This window comes from Elephantulus edwardii, unplaced genomic scaffold, assembly GCF_000299155.1.
Source record: "Elephantulus edwardii isolate Elephantulus edwardi_28Jun2011 unplaced genomic scaffold, EleEdw1.0 scaffold00045, whole genome shotgun sequence".
Classification (NCBI taxonomy): Eukaryota; Metazoa; Chordata; class Mammalia; order Macroscelidea; family Macroscelididae; genus Elephantulus; species Elephantulus edwardii.
The window spans coordinates 2,264,997-2,273,985 of NW_006399795.1; positions in this window are offsets into that span (position 1 = coordinate 2,264,997).

An 8,989-nucleotide genomic window follows, 5' to 3' on the forward strand; every position below is an offset into this window, starting at 1 on the left:
TTATTGGCCATCTGAATGTCTTCTTTGGTGAAGTGTCTGTTCATATCCTTTGCTCATTTTTCTATTGGATTATTTACCTTTATCTTGTTGTGGTGCCCAAAGTACAATGTTGTGAGTGATAGGCTACTATCCATAAGCATACAAGAAACACCTGTTAATACAACTGTTACTCAGATATACACCCCTTCATCAAAAGCCAAAGAGGAAGATATAGAAAATTTTTACCAAATCTTGTAGTCCGAAGTTTACTGAACAAGCAAACAAGATGTGTTAATGATAATTGATGACTGGAATGCAAAAGCTGGAAACAATGAAGAAGGAATGGTAGTTGGAAAATATGGGCATAGTGACAGAAATGAGGCTGGAAATAGAATGATTGAAATTTTGTGTTCAATTATTTATCACAAATACCTTCAAAAAAACACCAGCACCACACATGTCATCTTCACACTTGGACTTCACTTGATGGCCTGGGTAAGAATCAAATTGACTATATTTGTGGAGAACCTCAATATCAGTAGTGAAAACTAGACCAGGGGCAGACTGGAACAGATCATCAATAACTTGTTGTTCAAACTGAGGCCAAAGAAAATGAAAAGTCCTTGGGAACCAAAAAATGATCTTGAGTCTATCCCACCTGAATTTAACAATCATCTTAATAGTTTAAAGCATTGAACACTAATGTTCAAGGACCAGATGAGTTGTAGGATGACTTCAAGATATCATCCACAAAGAGAGCAGAAGGTCATTTCAAAGAAAGAGGAGAAAGAAAAAAAACCCAAAACTGATGCCAGAAGAGACTCTGAAAATTGCTCTAGAGTGTTGGGAAACCAAGACACTGAAGTAAAAGAGCTAAACAGATTTCAAACAGCAGCTTGAGAAGACAAAGCACAGTATTATAATGGAATGTGCAGAGAGCTGGAAATAGAGAATAAAAAGGGAAGAACTCGCTCAGCATTTCTCAAGCTGAGAGAACTGAAAAACAAATTTAAGCTTTAAGTCTAATATTGGTTGGAAACAGGAGCGGTATCCACTTCCTAAACAGACTGCCTCTGGAAACTCTATATACTTTGAGAAACAATGATAGTTATAGAAAGGCTTCAAGTCTTTTGTTCAATGGGTCGCTATGAGTCATGCTTGACTCAAAGGCAATCAACAACAACAATAATATGAGAAATATGTTGAATGATCTAGGAAGCATAAAAAGAAGGTGGAGGGAATACACAGAGTCACTATACCAAACAGAGTTGACTGACACTGAAAAATTTCAGGAAGGATCATATCAATAAGAGCCAATAATGAAGGAAGACGTTGAAGCTGTGTTGAAGGCATTGGCAAAAAATTATGCCCCAGGAATTCATAGGATACAGTCTGACATGTTTCAACTAATGGATGCACACTCTCGCACACCAGTCTATACCAGGAAATCTAAAGCAGAGCTGTCTTGTCAACTGACTGGAAGAGATAGATATTTGTTCCCATTCCCAATGAAACTGATCCAGCAGAATGTGGAAATTATTGAATAATATCATTAATATCTCATGCAAGTAAAATACTGCTGAAGATCATGAAAAATGGCTAGAACAGTACATTGACAGAGAACTGCAAGAAGTTTAAACTGGATTTAGGAGAGGCCTTGGCACCAGAGATATTATTGCTGATGTCAGATGGATCCTGACTGAAAGTAAAGAATACCAGAAGAATGTCTATTTGTGCTTTGTTTACTATGCAAAGGCTAGCACTGAGAAGAATGGGAATCTCAGAACTCATAATTGTGCTCAGGCGAGACCCATACCCAGACTAAGAGGCTATTATTGTGTGAACAGAGCAAGGAAACCCTATATATGTTGTGTGGGTTTTTTTGTTTTTGTTTTTGTTTTAGGAAAAGAGTGCATCAGCGTTGTGTTCTCTCTCCATACCTATTTAATCTGAATGCTGAACAAATTATTTGAGAAGCTGTATTCTATGAAGAAGAATGTGACATCAAGACTGGAAGATGACTCATAAATAACTTGCCCCCTGAAAGAGAGGAGGACTTGAAGCACTTGCTGCAGAAAATCAGAGAATACAGCCTTCAATACGGATTGTACCTCAACATCAAGGAAACAAAACTTTTCACCTCTGGACTTATCGGCACCATCATGATAGATAGAGAAAAGACTGAAGTTGTCAATGATTTCATCTTACTTGGATCCACAATCAACACCCTTGGTACCACAGTCAGGAGATCAGGGGAGTCAGGAGACATATTTTAATGGGAATGTCTGTAGTCAGGGGACCTCTCCAAATTATTGAGAAGCAATGATGTCAATGTGAGGACTAAGATGTGCCTGATCCAGGCCATGGTCATTTCAATCACTTGCTATACATCTGAGAGCTGGATAATGAATAAGGATGACAGAAGAATTAATGCTTTTGAGCTGTGGTGTTTTTGAAGAGCACTGAATATCCCTTGGACTGCCAAATGAACAAACAAATACATACACTTTCTTCAAGAAAGTGCAGCCGGGGTGCTCCTTGGATGATAAAGCTCTATCTTACATACTTCAGGCATGTTGCTAGAATAAACCATTTGTTGGAAAAGTCCATAATGCTTGGGAAGGTGGAGGGTCAGAGAAAGAGAGGAAGACTCAACCAGATGGATTGACACAGTGACGGCTGCAGTGGTTTGAGTGTGTCAGAAAGTGTAAGGATGGCACAGGATTGGACAGGGTTCAGATTTCTTGTTCATGGGGTCACTATGGGTCATAGTTGATGGCACCTAACAACAATCCATTGATTGACATCCTTACAATAAGAGGCAAATCTGGATAATGGAGACTCACAGAGAGAAGGATGTGATGGTGGATAATGGAGGTAGAGATCAGAGGGATACAGCCATGGAACATAGACTTTCCTTTATTACCCCAATAATATAGCCATATGTCAAGGAATTTCTCCAGCAGGTGCTGGGAAAAGCAAGAAAGATTCATCCCTGGAGCTTTTGAGGGTGCATGGCCATGACAGCACCTTAATTTTAGACTTCTATCTTCCTGAACTGTGAATAAAAAATAGAACAGAATGAAGTTTTGTTGTGGTTTTTTTTTTAAAGTTCTATTGTTTTAAGCCACCTAGTTTGTGATGTAGTCATGCATCTCTTAGTGTCCATGATGCTCTCCGTGAAATAGAATGTTATGTGACTTGGCTATCAACAAGAACACAGTATCACACAGAGACAGTTCTCAAAATGCTAGTGAGTTCTAGTCGAATTTGTATGAGTTGGGACAACTAGTTGCTTGAATATCTAATATCAGTTAAATGTTCTTAGAATGTAGAATACCTTTTTGTGCATAAAAACATTGAAGAAACACGTCTACATATACTAAAACACCTTTTAGCTCATACTACAATAATAATAATGTTTTTATGTGCATTGAAACCAGCACCAATCTGTTATTGCAGATCACAGTATTTAACTTTTTTTTTAATGTAAAAGTTTCATAAGGGTTGAGACCATGGTGGTGTATGTGATGGGATGTTATGCAGAGTGGATGACTGAATTCTGTTGTCGCAACTCTGTTGTTGTTAGGTGTTGACTGTGATTCATAGTGACAGATGAAAAACAGATCAAAAACTTGAATCATCCTTAAGATTTCCACCAGGCTCAGCCCATTGTCAGAGTCATTGTAACAGTCTTCTCATTGCTTGTATCTCCTTTCACAACATTCTAACCCAGCAGCCAGAGTGATCCTTTCAAAAGCACAAGCTGCTTCCTTTCCTTCCTCAGTCATAACTTCTTTTCTCTCCAACAGTTCACTCAGAAATTCTCCCACCAATTCTTTCAGAAGCTCACCAAGCTGCACTCTGCCTAGGGGGAGGCCGGAGAAAGCTTCTTGGGACCTTAAGCTGCAAAAGTAAGGTATATGACTGAATTCTGTTGTTTCAACTCTGTGGTTGTTAAGTGCTGTCCACTGCGATTCATAGTGACTGGTGCAGAATAGATCAGAATCTTGCATCATCCTCACCAGGCGCAAGCCCATTGTTGGGGTCATCGGACAGTTCCTCACGTCAGAGTTGCCTTCTTTCCTTCGTTTGCCTGAGTGACAAACTTCTCTGCCATGTTGGGGCTGAGACCCCAGAACCCAGCCTGACCTTTCACTTAGCAAAGGTGGGGTAACTCAACAGACCAGCCTGATGTCTGCTCCTGATCACCATTCTGACCCCTCATCCTGTGCTCATGAAACCAGCCATCCTCTGGTCACTGTGCTTCTCTCCACCCCCAGGGCTAAAGTCATCACTCTCACCAAGGGGCAGGGTGCTGAGATTTGGTGACACCTCCTTGTGCTTTCTAACACTTGAGTGTCCCTTGGAAGGGGAGGTGGGAGTGGCTTTTATTTATGCTGCCGGAATGGCTTCTGGATCAATTCTTGCCAGGGCAAGTGCAAGCTACAGAGCCAAGGATGGGAGGCTCCCCAGCGGTGGTCTGGTAAGTGTCCCTTAGCCAATGCAGATGAAAAGGGTGATTGCAGCCAACCTGGCCATCAGCCATTGAGAGGGGGAGCACAGAATTGGGGAGCTCCAGTCTCTAGCAATGGGCTCAAGCGTGTCGGAGGTGGTGAGGATGGCACAGGTTGGGGCAGGTATCAGATCCATGTTCATAGGTCGCTATGAGTAGTACTCGACTCAATGGCACATAACACCACCACTCCTCGGAGCAGAAATAAAATACTCTCCATCAGATTCCTGCAGCTGTCAGTCTAGAAGGGAAGATGAACCAAGTGCATGAAGCTTGACCAAGTCTGTGGGTGCCCGGGGAGTTGGAGGGTGTTCGATGAGGGCCCTCCTGCATCATGTTTATTCTCCTCTTCTTCAATTCCCTTATCAACCCTTCCTTAATTTCCTTCTGGAGTCATCCTGGCTTTTGAAGGGTTTCTAGGACCTGGGGAGAAAAAGGAGCACACCTTTGTTTTCCTAGAACAACTTTCTTAGAATAAATTAGGGTCCAATTTGACCAGGTGATGTTCAATTTCAAGGAGCTTTCAAATGGCAGAGGCCTTGAAATGCAAGAAGAAAGATAAGAGCTGCCTCCCACCCCATGAAGAGCCACTTTAAAGAGATTCTTTGAAAAGCTCCAGGGAGCTGGAAGTGAGGCAGCCAGAGGTAGCTCGAATGTCAGTGTCAACAAGAGATGGCTGTTGGCAGGTTCACCGCAGGGCTTTTGTTTCAAAAGAGAGGTTTGTAAGTTTGAAGATAGGGACTAAGCCAGATGTCAAAGCTAAAAGGAGGAGCAAAGGAGGAGGCCTGGGTGGTGCCTCCCACTGTTGTCTCCAGGACACATATGTTTCTCACAACGTCCATCAAGGGGCTCAACTTTATGGGAGGAAGAGTGTTAGATGAGCCCAGGCCTCAGAGAGCAAGTCTAGAGGGTCTTCCATATGCAGGTTACAGAAGCGAGAGGGCAAAACTCAAACATTTTTCTCCTAATAGTTTGTAAATTTTTTTTCATTTGCTAACTGAAATGTTATATAGCATAGTGGTTAAGAGCTGTGCTTCTTTTTTTTTTTTTAAAGCTTTTTAAAAAAATAATTTAGTTTGTTTATTTTTCATTTCAATGAACATCTACAGAGATTTTGGAATTCCATTCATTCATTGTTGCACCCTTCTCCCCGCACAAACCCCTCCCCCCACCTTTGCTCCTCTCCTTGAAAAGCAAAAGAAAAACTCTCTCATTGGTACACAATCCTCCCGCACCTCCCCAAACCCCACCCCCCCCAAATATAATCCACTCTGCAACCCTCATTGCGTACTCCTACGATAAAAATAATGCCCTAAAATATAATACTTTTAAACTATTCTCTCCCCCATAGACTTCAATGCCGTAAACATATTTCATCCAGTTAAAAACTTTTTAAAAAATTTGTTTTTTATTATTTTATATGTGTGTACTGTCAAATCAGATCTGACAGGTACAGGAGGAGATTGTCCCTCCTTCTTCAGCAGAGCATCTGGTGGATTTGAACCATGTACCTGTGGGATTGTAGTGCAGCTTCTTGCCAAGGAGTTGTACTTCTAACCCAAAGGTCAGTAGTTTGAATTGATCAGCTGCTTAGAAGCAGAAAGATATGGTAAGTCCATAAAGATATTCAGCCTTTCAGCCAAACAATAGACAGTAAACAGTAACACTTGTAAGGAATGTACCCTTCAGACCAATTAACCATCGGAGACCAAAAGGATAGCATTTGCCTTAAGCAAAACTTGAAGACAGGAAAAGGCAGGGGAGAAGGATGAATGGATAGAGGACACTCAGGGAGGAAGTAGAAAGAGTGCTGCTACTTTGAAAGGATTTGCAACTAATATCATGGAGAAAAAGGCGTATGAACTGTGAAATGAAAACCTAGTTTGCTCTGTAAGCTTCCATCCCAATAGAAGAAATAAAAAAAGGTTTAATCTTAGAAACCCCATGGGGCTGTTTTGCTCTGTCTTGTGGGATCACTATGGGTTAGCATTGACCTGACAGCAATGGTTTTGGGGTAGTCGGGTTGGCAGTACCTATATTGTAAGCACTTTGCACGACTTTTCTCACTTGAATTGCAGAGGTAGAAACTCCCTAGCGGGAAAGGTGTTGATGGCTAGAGGTGCCCACTTCTCCTTCTCCTGCCTCAGTTTCTGGTTTACTCCCCCTTTGAAAAACTTCCTTCAAGCCCAGTTGCCTCAGACGGTCTTTGTTTTGTGAATTAACTACATATTAACAGTACTCCTCCTGCTGGGAATCAGGGGCAGCTGGAACTGAGGTGGGAGGATCTGAGAGAGATCACCCTCCTAAAGGTGGGTCTCCACAGTTGCTTTGAATTTGATGAATGAAAGGAGGCAGCTGAGGGTCTCCTTCACTGGTCTTCCACCCAATGTGAGGTCCCTCCTGGTGATGCATCCTAAGGAAGTAAGTGGGAATCTTGGAACAGAGTTGTAACCTAACTCAGAGAAAGACAAGCCTAGAAACTAAGCCTATTGAGTTGATGCCAGTTCATGAAAACCCTCTGTTTCTGAGACTAAATCTTAAGAGGAGGAGACCACTATATCTCCTTATTGTTGAGTTTGAACTGCCAACCTTTGGATTAGCTACCCAGTATTTAGCAACTATGCCATCAGTATTTCTTAAAGAAAGGCAGAGATATGGATTCAGATATAATCATCCAATTTTCCACTGGAAAAGCCTAGGATTTTTTTTGGTCTATTTTAACAATTTCACAATTTTTTCACAATTTTCCCCTTCACCTCACATACACAGCTCAAACACACTCTCCCCCCCACCCCCGCTCCCCTCAAGTTACCACTCAGGCCGAGAACCTCAGCAGTCCTTCATCTCCATCATCAGGAGGCTTTCTCGGGCCTCTTCCCATTCATTCATTATTCTTGCTCTCCTTCTCCAGGGATTTCCAAATCTCAGGGATAGATAGTCTGTGCTATTCTTGAACTTCCTATAAATATAGCAGAAGAGTATTTCCTCTTTCATGCCTGGCTTCTCTCACTCAGCAAAACATTTGTGAGATCTACCAATTTCACATGTTTCTCAGTAGCTTTAAATGCTGAATAATCTTCCATTGGGTGAAGACACCACTGTGTTTCTATCTACAAAGGGCATTTGGCTAATTTTCAGTTTTGGGAACCAACTGGGAGTCTTGCTATGAACAATCTCATACAGTGGGAATTCAGTGGTCGTGTGCTTGCATTTCTGCTGGAGTGGAGAGTCACAGGGTCACAGTGGGGAGGAACGCTGCTGGCGCCATCGCTCAACACTCAGCTACTAACAATAAGGTTGGTGGTTTGAATCCACCCCGTGGTCTGTTTCTATAAAGATTGTTGTTAGGAGCCTCTGAGTCATTATGACTCAGAGTGACTCTAGGAACAGATTGAAACCTTGTCCTATCCTGCACCGATCACCTCAGCAGTTACTGTATTAATCCATGTAGTTGAGGTCTTCCTGGTTGAGTCTTGGTGGTTGTTGTGTTCCGTTGAATCAGAAGCGACAGCTGGCCAGCCCTCCAGTGGGTTTTCAGAGACAGTAATTCGCAGGGGAGGAGATTGTCCCTCCTTCTCCCAGAGAGCAGCTGGTGGATTCGAACCACATGTCTTTGGGATTGCAGTGCAGTTTCTTACCAGTGGAAAGCATAGTGTGCCAGCCTGCTAGTACGCATGAATGATTACATGCCAAAGCCACCAGGCACTTGGGAGAAAGACGGACAGCCTCTTTCAGGACAGCCTCTTCTGGATTGTTGTTGTTGTTGTGTACCACTGAGTCGAAACTGACCCATAACTGATCCTCCAGGGGGTTTTCAGAGACAGTTAATGGCATGGGAGGGTGAGATTGCTCTTCTCCCTCCCCTCCTTCCCCCAGGAGTAGAGGGGCGTGCCTTCGAGGTTGCAGTGCCACTTCTTGCCACTAGAGTGCCTTCAGGATTGCAGCGCTGTTTCTTGCCACAGAGACTGGATAGAGGAAAGAAACGGAAATCAAAGCAAGGGCAGTTTTGAGTTTCCTATAACAATCAATACTCTTGGTACCAGTAGCCAGGAAATGAAAAGATGAATTGCATTGGGAAAATCTGCTGCCAGAGACCTCTCCAAAGTACTGAAGAGCTACAATATCAGTCTGGAGGCTAAGTCGCACCTGATACAGGCTATAATAGCCTTTGCAATTACTTGCTATGCGTCAGAAAGCTGGACAATGACTAGGATGATAGAAAGAGAATTGGTGCTTTTGAGCTGTGTTTCTGGAGAAGAATATTGAATATATCATGGATGGCTAGGAGAACAAACAGGATCATCCTAGAGTGGGTGAGACCAGGCTGCTCCTTGGAGGCAAGGATTCTGAGGCTTCATCTGACATTGTACATGTTGCAAGGAGGGACCAGTTCTTGGAGAGAGACGTCATGCTTGGAAAGGTGGAGGGACAGCACAAGAGAGGAAGACCCTGGATGAGATGGATTGATTCAGTCACTGGGGTAATGGGGGTAGG